Genomic DNA, 12,380 nt, shown 5'->3' with positions numbered 1-12,380 from the left:
AATTCCAAGTACAGTTTCTACTGAAAGCATGTTGCTTTTCCACCGTCATAAAGTCAAACATTCGTAAATCAAACCATAGCAAGTTGGGGACCATCTATATATATAATGTACAAAAAATAGCACTTTTACCACAGTATTACTCAATACCTGTGAACTACAATAATAAGTAAAAGCATTACCACATCATCTTCCAGAAATGGGACATTATTTCTTCTCCTTCCCCCCCTTCCTCCTACTCCTCCTCCTCCCCCTCTTCCTCTTCCTCCTTCTCCTCCTCCTCCTCCTCCTCCTCTTCTTCTTCTTCTTCTTCTTCTTCTTTGTTTCATCAAGCAAAATATGCAAGACAAATTTTCTGGATTTCTGTTAAAGATGGTGCAGTAGGTAAACACTTTGCTTACGATTACATCTAAATTACAACTAAACTACAAAACAACCATCATTGAGAATCACCTAAAAGCATGCTGAACTGAAGCCCAACCACTAAGGACGTGTAGAACAAGCCACCTCAAAACTGGTAGAAGGGACAGAGATGCAGAACGGGCTGGTCTCACACCACACATGACCATTAAAAATCAGCTGTGGAGGTACCCCCATCAAGTGTGAGGGGTCCCAGGCCCTCCCCAGCCCAGGGTACCAGTGCCAGAAAGAGAAGTCCCTATAACTTCTGGTTGTGAAAACCAGCGGAGATTGTGGTTGAGTGAGACAGAGTCTGTCTATAGTCCCAGGCACTCCTTTTGAAGGAACCACACAAGGACTTACTCACTGATGGAGTCACTGGCTCTGAGCTCCAGTGCTGAGGTAGTAGCTGGAGAAGTGGCAGGGACATATGGTGGAGAACTAAGTTGTCTGGCTTCAGGCCTGTGGCTGAAGGGGCAGCTTTCACCTGGACAGAGAAGCTGGTAGAAGCCATTATGTTTTGGTTGAGCACTCCCCCTTCCCAGCGTGCAAATGCAGGTGGCCACTATATCTAAGTCTCCATCAAGCTGACTAATGCCATTTGTTTGTAATGCCCTGGAGACTGGAGACCCTGCCCCATCTAACTTCCAGTGGCTTTTGTATACAAAGCATCTGCCTTGGCTCATGATGCAGGCTTTCCTAGGTTTGCATAACCCAGTTAAGCAGCATCTGGCTTGAGTGTGTCCCATATCTCTGGCTGAGCAGCCCTGGCACTGGCGTCAGCTGGCCTTGGTTTGCAGCTTGGTCTCTTAAGGCACTTCCAAGCACAGCACAGGCAGTAGCCATCTGTGGATTTCTTTGTGGTTCCTGGCATGTGGCCCTGTGTGGGGCACTGGCTGCAGCTGAACTTGACCTGCATCAAGTGCCCTCCATGTGGTCCTAGGGCTGGCACCCTTAGTGGCCAGCTTTGAAACAGCCGGGTCATCACCCAGCCACCTCCAATGATGACACACCCAAGGGGCAATTGGGCAGGCACCAGATCTCTGCTGAGGCAGATCCTGCTCTGTAGGGTCAGCCCCTGTACCACAACTCTCCCATTGTAGTCAAGGCCAGTCCTCACAACCAATGAACCCGAGGATCAATCCTTTTCATTGATGGGCAATAGCAACCAAGGCTCAACTATAGGAGAGTCTAAACAATCCACACAAAGGACACATCTAGAGTGCATGGCTCAAGTGACGAGGAAGACTGTGCAACTGAGCCCCACAGCTCACCTACTATATAAAGCCATTCTACTAAGAGAAAAGCAGCTCTACCTAATCCATAGGAACAAAGACAGGGAGGCCGCAAAAAATGGGCAAAGAAACATGTCCCAAATAAAAGAACAAAACAAAGCTTCAGAAAAAGAACTAAACAAAATGGAGACAAGCAATCTACCAGACACAGAGTTCCAAACACTGTTTATACGGATGCACAATGATCTCAGGGAGAACTTCAACAATGAGATAGGTAACATAAAAATGGAGATAGAAAACATAAAATATATATATATATCATAAGAATGGAAACAAACAAATAACCAGTCACAAATAAAGAATACAATAACAGAAATGAAAAATACATTACAGGGAATCAACAGAAAATTAGATGAAGCAGAGGATCAAATCAGTGATTTAGAAGATAAGGTAGCAGAAAACACCAATCAGGACAGCAAAAAGAATAAAAAGTATCCAAAAAATTGAGAAGAGTTTAAGGAGCCTCTGGGACAATCTCAAGCATACCAACATTCACATTATAGGGGTACCAGAAGGAGAAGAGGGAGAACAAGGAATTGAAAACCTATTTGAAGACATAATGACAGAAAACTTCCCTAACCTGAAGTAAAGAGATATACAAGACCAGGAAGCACAGAGAGTTCTACACAAGATGAACCCAAAGAGGACAGCACCACGCCACATCATAATTAAAATGCCAAAGGTCAAAGACAAACAGAGAATCTTAAAAGGAGCAAGAGAAAAGTAGTTAGTTACCTACAAAGGAGCTCCCATAAGACTATCAGCTAAATTCTTAACAGAGACTTTGCAGGCCAGAAGGGATTGACAAGAGATATTCAAAGTGATGAAAAGCAAGGATCTATAACCAACATTACTCTACCCAGAAAAGCTATTGTTTAGAATTGAAGGACAGATAGAGAGCTTCCCAGACAAGAAAAAGCTAAAGGAGTTCATCATCACCAAACCAGTATTTCAAGGAATCTTAGAGAGACTTCTTTAAGACACACATAAATAAATAAATAAAATAATATAAATAAATAATAAAATGGGAATAACTACACACCTATCAAAATTACTTTCAACGTAAATGGATTAAATGCTACAATCAAAAGATCAGGGGGGCAGGGCTGAATGGATAAGAAAACAAGACCCTTGCATATGCTGGCTATAGGAGATTTACTTCAGATTGAAAGACACACACAGACTTAAAGTAAAGGGAAAAGATATTTCATGAAAATGGAAACAAACAAAAAAAAAACTGGGGTAGCAATACTTACAACAGACAAAATGGACTTTAAAACAAAGACTATAACAAGAGACAAACAAGAAACTAATCCCACTTCTGTGTATTTATCTGAACAAACTCAAAATGCTACTTCGAGGGGATATGCTCATCCATATGTTCATTGCAACATTATTTACATAAGCCAAGATATGAAATCCACCTGGATGTTCCTGAATGGATAAATGGGTAAAGAAGAGGTGGTTCATTATATACAATGGAATATATTACTCAGCTGTGAAAATGAATGAAATTGTGCCATCTGCACCAACATGAATGGAACTAAAGGGTATTGTGCTGAGTGGAGTAAGTCAGACAGTGACAGACAAACGTCATATTATTTCACTTATATGTGGAATCTAAAGAACAAAATAAAATAAAAAAAAAGACAAAACAGAAACAAACTCATAGATACAGAGAACATTTTGATGGTTGCCAGATGAGAGGGGAGTTGAGAGTGGGGAAAAGAGAAAGAGATTAAGAAGTACAAATTGTTTGTACAGTAGTCATGGGGATCTAAGGTATAGCATAAGGAATATAATCAATAACATGGTAATAACAATGTATAGTGCCAGGTGGGTACTAGTTAGGGGGATCACTTCCTAAATTATATAAATGTCTAACCATTATGCTTTACACCTTAAACTAATGTAAAATAATATTGAACTTAAACTCTAATTGAAAAATTTAAAAAGGGAGGAAAGAAAAGAAGAATTAAGAAGTTCACAGTTCTATATATAAAACAAGTTAAGTATTGGGAATGTAATATACTGCATAGGAAATCTAATCAGTAATATTGCAAAAGTGTGCTACAGTGTCAGATGGTTGCTGGAATTATCATGGTGATCACTTCTTTTAGCATAGGGAATATAATCAATAATGTGGTAATAATTGTATAGTGCCAGGTGGGGACTGTTGAATAACTGTGATGTATACTTGAAACTAGTATAGTGTATGTTAGCTGTATTTTAATAAAAACTTTAACAAAAAATAAAATAAAATAAAATAAATAAATAAAATACTAAATATCGAAAAAAAGAAAGACCAAATTTCCAATATTCTTAACATCTCATATATTCATTTTTATTCTTGTTTGACAACATGGTAAAATACTTTACTATGCTCAAATTTTACAATTCATGATTATTAGTAGCTTTGTTTTCACAGCTTTTGCTTTATATTCTTTCTCTTTCTACTATACCCATTTTGGAGTCATCTGTGTCTGTATGTTTTAAATCATTCTGTAAAAGCTTGTTAAATTGGCAATAATATGTAAGCCTTCTTAAATGACAAAAATGTTGAGAGCATTTTCTTCTACATTTTTTTTTTATGTTTTATCAAGGTCATGTAGTTTATACTACACATATTTTCCCTTGTTATCTCTCTTCCTTTCTTATGTTACTTTTATGCTTTGACCTAATCTGATCTCAAAATAAAAACTATATAGTCTGTCATAGATATTTTACAGTTTCACTTTTTGTAATTAATTATGTTAACCAATTAATTATGTTAACTATATTTATGCCATAATATGACAAGAGACAGCTATACACCTTAATTGTTTTATAATTAGCTAACCCATTTTTACAATCCCTTTGACATTTAATGAAATCATTATCCTTTTTACCTTGACTGTCCCATTAAACTGTCTGTCAATTAGACCTGTCTGTTCTTGAGGCAAAATTGCCTTGTTTTTTTCATGTTGCAGCTATATACAATAAATTTGATAATTGTAGGACAAGTTTCATTTCTGCATTTTTTTCACTTATTTTCATATTGCTGCTCTTGCAGCAAGAGTATAAGCATGTGCCCCAATCCTGTCCACTTTACAATCTGAAGTGAAGTCTTCTGGGGGATTTGTGCAAAGCTTTGGCTTCCTAATTTAAGAAAGGGATGAGCAGACAGAAAGGCACATTCTTAAGTTCTGGATTAAACATGGTCATATGAGTATGTGATGCTGGATCTAGAGGACAACCATCTTTGAACAAGATAATCCTATGAAGCTGGCCTAGAATCCTAATATTGTTTAGACACTAAATTATGTAAACCTTGAACCACCTTCTCTGTACAACATCTTTTAATATTGGATATTTAGTTAATAATACTATATCCTACTTCTAAAACACTGTAGCTGGTATACTTTGTCTAGTGATATTACTGAATAGAAATGATCTCATTGAATCAAATGTTGATTTGATTATTTTCCCACTTATTTCAACCAACAAAAAAATCAAAGTTCTAAGGTCAACACTCAAAATTCTTCAGAGTCTGTCCCCTATCTTGTTTCCATCCTCATCTCTGGCTACTTAATGGAGCTACATAGCTCTTTGCAGATTACAGCTTCACATTCTGTTCAATCATTTCTAGCCAGAATATCATTCCTACCCATGCTTTTCTTTGGAAATTCTTTCTGTCTTCAAGAACAGTCATGAATTCCAACAGAATTATGAACATACTTTCTCTCATCATAACTGAAATAAAATGCCTGTGAACACAAATAACATTTGGCTTATATAATTTAAATGGCAATTTTTCACAGGAGAATTGAAACCATTTACACTAACACAGCTTGTTATCTACACTAACATGAATTTAGTATTTTACTGCCTGCAATTAACATGAATTTAATACTCCAGAACTTTTTTTGCCCAGGGAGATGAAGTTGTAATGACTTTATTAAATGTCTTAGGTATTTATTGTCCATTTATCTGAACAATAGACAAGTCTCCTTGTCCCACGAGGATCCATAGCACCTTCTCAGAATGATTATATCCAATTCAGCTAAACAAACAAATCTCTGCTCTTCAGAACTCACTTAAAAACTCACTCTCACTGTGCCCACCAACCCTACACTATTATGTCACCATCTTTGCTCATTTCCAAAACAGGTCGCCTGTATTTTAAGTGTTGGGAAAATATCCTTCAAAACGAAAGCTTCCAACCCAGAAAACTTTTCTAGAAAGGTAGTTGAGAAAGAGAACATGTCATTATTGAATAAGTATTAATTACACCAGAATGTGAAGTGCATCACAAGCAATCTAAGAGATTGCAGACAACACTAAATCTCACTCTTTTATATAGCCTTGCAGATACAGCCATATAACCCATTACATGTTTTCAAGGTAAAGGGTAACTAGTCCTCAAGTCAGATGACTTAACAGAACCATTTGTCGCACAGTTCATTTTAAAATGTATCTGATTATTGAGGTGATAATGTGTGTGAGTTAGTCGGCTTAATCCAGGGGAAAAACAAATTTCCCATCTCTTTATGACAGGAGGAAGTTTTGCAAGTTGGAAAAAGGTGCCCCCAGAACTTAGGCTCCTAGCTTCCCACAAAACCCGGGAATCATCCCTTGATGATTACTTTTCAGAGATAGCTCCCAGGTCCTTGAAAAAGACATCCCTAAGTGATAAAGAACAAAATGCCAAACTAGGCTTCAAAAGAATGTATATATATATATTCCCCCCCACCAAAGAGACGGGAAAGTACTTAAAGTAATAAGTTTTCTAAAGTAAATGCTCAAAGAAAAAGGAGAAGGAATTTTTTATTTTTAAACTTTTACTTATTTTAAGTGTGTTTTTCCAGGACCCATCAGCTTCAAGTCAAGTATTTGTTTCAATTTATTTGTGGAGGACGCAGCTCACACTGGCCCATGAAAGGATTGAACTGGCAACCCTGGTGTTACCAGCATTGTGCTCTAATCAACTGAGCAAACTGGCAGCCCCAAGAAGGAATTTTGTTAACAGGGAAAATTAAAACTCTTATTTTTAATTAACATTTGTCCTTACAGAAGACCCATTTTAAATGAGCTCTCCAAAGTCTTTTGAATATACTGCCACTGAAGTCTCCTTTCTGAGACTCTGTTAAGACTGTCGAAATAGTGGCTCCCATAAATGCAGTGGAAATAAACTTGGCTTTGTTTTATCCACAGATTTTTCTGGTAGCATTTTCTGAGGCCTCACAGTAGACACCTAAAATCTTATATTAATTTTTGAAACTGCCACATAACTTCTACTCAATTATAAGATACCGACATGTAGAAAATATTTCTCGTATAAATTTTTGTTTTCTCTGCGATTAGCATAAGACCCCCATACTAATTTGAATATTCAGTGAATCAACACATTTTGTTTCATAGTCTCAACAATATTTTGTCCACATTTTGTGATGTGACAAAATTAACTGATTCTCCCTGGCAGACAATTTATGCAATTCTCTCATTACTCTGAACACAATTTAATACAAATACAAATATAATAACATCTCTTGTTTAATGTAAACTGAGAAAAATGATTAAAACAATTAATTACAAAAGTCCTCCCACAAGTTAGTATTATTTTATATCTGCAGTAAAGTATATGCAAATAGCACCATTTTCAGACACAGAAGTTACTAATATACTTTTGAAATTACTTCTTATTCATTAATGAATTCCGATCCTCTACTTCTGATCCTCACATTTTTGGCGTGCTCTCCATTTTCTAAAAGATATGCTTTTAAAAAGCACTTCAGAGTTGTATAAATCTGCATCCCTAAGAAAATGACCTCCCCAAAGGAATGGCTTTCAGAGAGATTTAAGTCTTTTCATTCCTAATTAACCCCCTACCCAGGCATTGTACAATTTCTCACTCATCATAAAAACCACAGATTTCTTTTCTTTAAAATTCCAGAGAGCAATGGCTCCTGCTGTGACTAGACAAAGGCAAGATGCCAATACAAAGTTAGCTATGACCTTCTTTTCCTTCACCAGAGTCATTAGACAGTAGCTACTTCAAGATCACAGATGAAATAGTAATGCTCAAATGGTAATAAAAAGCTCTGTTCTAATTAGGGAGGGGAAAAAAACTGATATTGCAATTTCTTTACTTTCACTTAACTTGCAAAAAGCCTGCTGAAAGTGCTGAAAAACATATTAGGGAGTTTATTTGACCTATACATTGCAATTACCAAATATCTGTGAAGACAGGCAATTAAATTGGGCTAGTAAAAAGCTTGCGTTTAATAAAATATCATTCTCAAATGGGGTAAGACATTTACATAATTCTAAAAATCCTTTGGAGAGTTAATCATACATTTCTATGTGCTCAGACCTGAAAAGGACTCAGACCTTTTCCTGAGTCATGTTTCGTTTGGCAATTCTAGAAGTTAGCAATCTTTTCACTTCAGCCATAGACACCTTTTCTCCAACTTTACACAACTAGTATCAGATAAATTAATTATGCATGTTATTCTTCTCAGGTTTAAATACATAAAAAGGAATTGGCAAACATAATATTCTACTCCATGTTATAGTTTTAAAAATAACTACACTTATTTTGCTTATCATAATGACTTCACTGACATGCGGTATATAAAACTGAAAACAACAAAGGAACAAGACAACAAATAAAGAAACAAAAACTCATAGACACAGACAATAGTTTAGTTGTTACCAAAGGGTAAGAGGGAAGGGAGGTGGTAGATGAGGGTAAATAAGATCAAATATATGGTGATGGAAGGAGAACTGACTCAGGGTGGTGAACACACAATGTGATATACAGATGATGTATTACAGAATTGTACACCTGAAACCTATGTAACTTTAGTAACAATTGCCACCCCAATAAACTTTAATTAAGAAAAGTAACTACACAAATTAAGATTAGAATGTAAATATTACAAAGGGGACTTCAGAGAAAGTTTCATAGTAAAGGTGACTTAGGTTTTGAGAAATAAAGATTGGGATGGTGTTGGCTAAGCAAAGAAGAGTGAAGGAACAGTGTTCCAGCACTTGAGAGGCATGAAAATTTAGAGGAACCAAAAGATGATCAAAGGGATTGGATGTAGCTGTGTGATGTGGAATGTCTGGAGAGTAATACATGCACTGGACTGTACAAGAAATTTGAGATTATTGGGAGGATATTATACAAGTATACCATACAAACAAGGAAAAACTTTAGAGTTCCGTTGGTTTAAATAGAAATTTATGAAATAGTAATCTGGCATGTGTTTTCATAAGGTTATATTTTTTAAAATTTACAAGCATCCAGACACTAAACAGAAATAATAACACTGGGAATTGGGAAACAGGAAGAAAGGAGGAGTTAGCAGGAATCAGGGAGATGCGGGCAGGAATTCTCTCAGTCACATGGCTGGGGACCTGGAAATACATCTGTCTTCAGCCAGTAGCAGGCCTTGGTAGGAGAGCCCCTGAAAACGTTGACGCCACTTTGTCTATTTTGTTATTATGGAATGCAAATCTTAAGTTGTATTACTAAGTCAATTAAATCAATGTGGCCATATTTTCAACTTTCAATGCCTACATACATGTTTAAAAAATAATTTTATGCATAAACTATGCAATGATCTACATACTATTTAATAGTAAAATCAATGATTGGTTTTCAAATGTGGTTTGCTGAGCCAGTTTCAAATTTACGGTTGCACAGAGAAAGAAAATATGAATGTCTAAATTTTCTGTAAAATAACATCTTAACCAAAGGAACTGATGCCATTCAATTGGTACTAAAAACACAGGAACTAATCTGAATCAAAGAATCATTGGATTGCTGAATTGAGACACATTGTCAAATAAATACTTTAATGTCTATTCATGTTAACACTATTCTCAGTGGCAATAGGAAAAACAAAACTATTTCTTAGAAGATGAGACATAAGGAGTTCATCGGTTAAAAAAAACAAACAAATTTCATTATTGCACACTACCTACCACCTCAAAAAAGATAAAATAAATATTACCCATAGTGGAATTCATCATTTCTCAGAAAAGGAAAATAAAATTGCCACAACGTTCACCTGTCACTTTCAAATAAATCCTTGTCCCTAAAACATTGGCTCTGATGACATTAAGATTGAAAGAAATGTCACCGATGCCTCTACTCTCTAGACCACAAGAAATTAGGTCACATAGTTCAAGGTAACCTTTCTCAGTAGCTGACAGTAATATTCTCTTACAGAATAAGACTTACTACTATTACTGTTTTACAAACTAATATATATGAGTATATTTGTATTTGGCAGTAAAAATCCAGCTAACCAATAGAGATACCTGAAATGAGATACTTTTTGCCATTTTATTACTTTTTTCCACATTCCGATTAATATTGAGACCAACTCCTAAGGATGTGAACTCAGTCAATAAAAGTTTAAAAGATTTCACATTAAAAATTAAGACTTAAATATGTTTGAACAAATCATACTATGAAAATGAGGACCCTGGAAATATACTTGCTTTTCTAGATCCTATCTGTGACAATTAAGAGAATTCTGAGAAGACATCAAATCCCAAAATAAGCATGAGTCATAAGAAAGACTATAGAAGCTAGAAACACATTGGCATAACATAGGCTGGCTGTGTTATATTACTATGCCATTCATAAAGCCCCAGATATGGCGAATGTTACCAATTTGCTTAGAATTTTAGTCCTTTTCTTACTGTTTTTCATCATACAGCTTGTTCTATAATCAGGACCATTTCGTTATTTTGTCTCCAACAAGCCAACTTTCTTCCCATTACCTTGCCTTTGTAATTGCTCTTAACTTAGCTTCAAATATATTTTGCTTCATCCTCTTGTTATCCAGATCCCAAATATTAACAATATGACTTAAATTCCACTTACTTATATTAAATTTTTTTCCTATTACTTTTCTTTATTACAGTAGGAAATGTTCATTATTATTACAGTAAAATTGACTCTATGGGTTGGCTGAAGGGAGGCTATAAATAAATCAGTTCTGGGTTTACTGAGTTTTGCTGGATGAGGCTGGACTTGACTGGATTCAGACTGGCTACGGGCATCTTTTAGTTCCAGAACACACTGTGAAGGACTGACCAACAACATATGGGCTACGTTGTTCTTTAAGCAAGAGTCTGGAATAAATTGCATATATATATATATATATGTATTCCAAAGACTATGCTTAAATTGCCATGGTGTCTGCCACATCTGCTCTCATTCTATTGGCTAAAACAAATCAATTACATGTGCCTTACATTGGAGTTGGAATGCATACTTCATTTTTTGGAAGATAGGATTATGTAGTACTTTTAGAGGAGAGAGAGCTATTATTCAAATAACAACACCAATTATTCCAATCTGCGCTTTTGATGGTACCCTGTTTCCCCCCAAAATAAGACCTAGCAGGACAATCAGCTCTAATGCATCTCTTGGAGCAAAAATTAATATAAGACCCAGTCTTATTATAATAAAATAAGACCTGGTCTTGTATTAATTTTCGCTCCAAAACACGCATTAGAGCTGATTGCCTCGCTAGGTCTTATTTTGGGGGAAACACGGTATATAATTGGCTTTCCTCCTGCGTGAAAAATGCACTTTTTACTTCCCCAAATGGCTTCAATTAAGGCATAAGATGCAAAGCCATACATCTCAGAATCTCAATCAGGGCCAGGTGCAAATCCTTTCTCTCTGAAAACAAATGAATAATACAAGTATATTTCTCATTCACACCCAATATTTTATGGTGAAACAGGGATACTGTACCCAAGAAACATACCCATTCAGATAGAAGAAGAGACACTCTGAGCCACTGCTACATGGAAATTCATCTCAGTGTCACAGTAGTGAAGGTCCACCATTACTGAACACAAGGTATACTCCCTTACTAGACCCCGACTCCCTTCACTTCCATGTAGTAAATTGCCAATTTCTGTTTCTCATAACTTGGACTCTGCCCTCTCAGAGGCTATGCTTTTTCCATCACTCCCCTTGGCCACACGAGAAAGGCTCATGGGAGAATACGTCCATCATAGAACCTGAGTAACTTTACCTGTTTCTGCCATTAGAAAATCAAAAGCCTACATATTGTTTTTGCTTTAGTGACAGTTTTCTCCTTTAGTGACAGTCTTTTCTAAACCAAGTTGGTGGTATTTTGGATAACCTAATTTTCAAAAGCTTGGTGAGCTTTGGCTATTTTATTTCAGTCAGCTCCTTTTGCCAATAGTCTCACCCATAATTCTTTTTAAAACATATCTCTTGTCTAGACTTCTTGATAGGTATGTTGATCTAAGGCTTCTTTGGGACCACACATCGGGTCTCTTTTCCTTGATCATAAGTCAGTGAGAGGTCTGAGCAAGCAGCTTGATGATCACTCCTGCTTCTCTGTTCTGATTTCATGTTTTCCGCAAGGCTTTGTGTTCATTGGCTTTTGTGCTGTCTCATGCCTTTCTCAACTTTATGTTTTACTGATTGGAGTTGAGTGCATTTTTCCAACTTACAAGTTCTGAATTTTGTAAATTATCTTTATCTGTTTCATCTCTGATTGCCACCAGCCTTTTCCCCAAACTCATCTCTTTCCTGCTGTATCATACTAAATACAGCTATTAACAAAGATAAGGGTACGATTTCATTAGGCATGTTACCTAATTTTATAATAGGTGACGTTTTACCAAATGTTTCAGTTGCAATAA

Source organism: Rhinolophus ferrumequinum, chromosome 2 (genome assembly GCF_004115265.2).
Source record: "Rhinolophus ferrumequinum isolate MPI-CBG mRhiFer1 chromosome 2, mRhiFer1_v1.p, whole genome shotgun sequence".
Taxonomy (NCBI): domain Eukaryota; kingdom Metazoa; phylum Chordata; class Mammalia; order Chiroptera; family Rhinolophidae; genus Rhinolophus; species Rhinolophus ferrumequinum.
Note: the sequence above shows the minus strand (reverse complement) of the source record.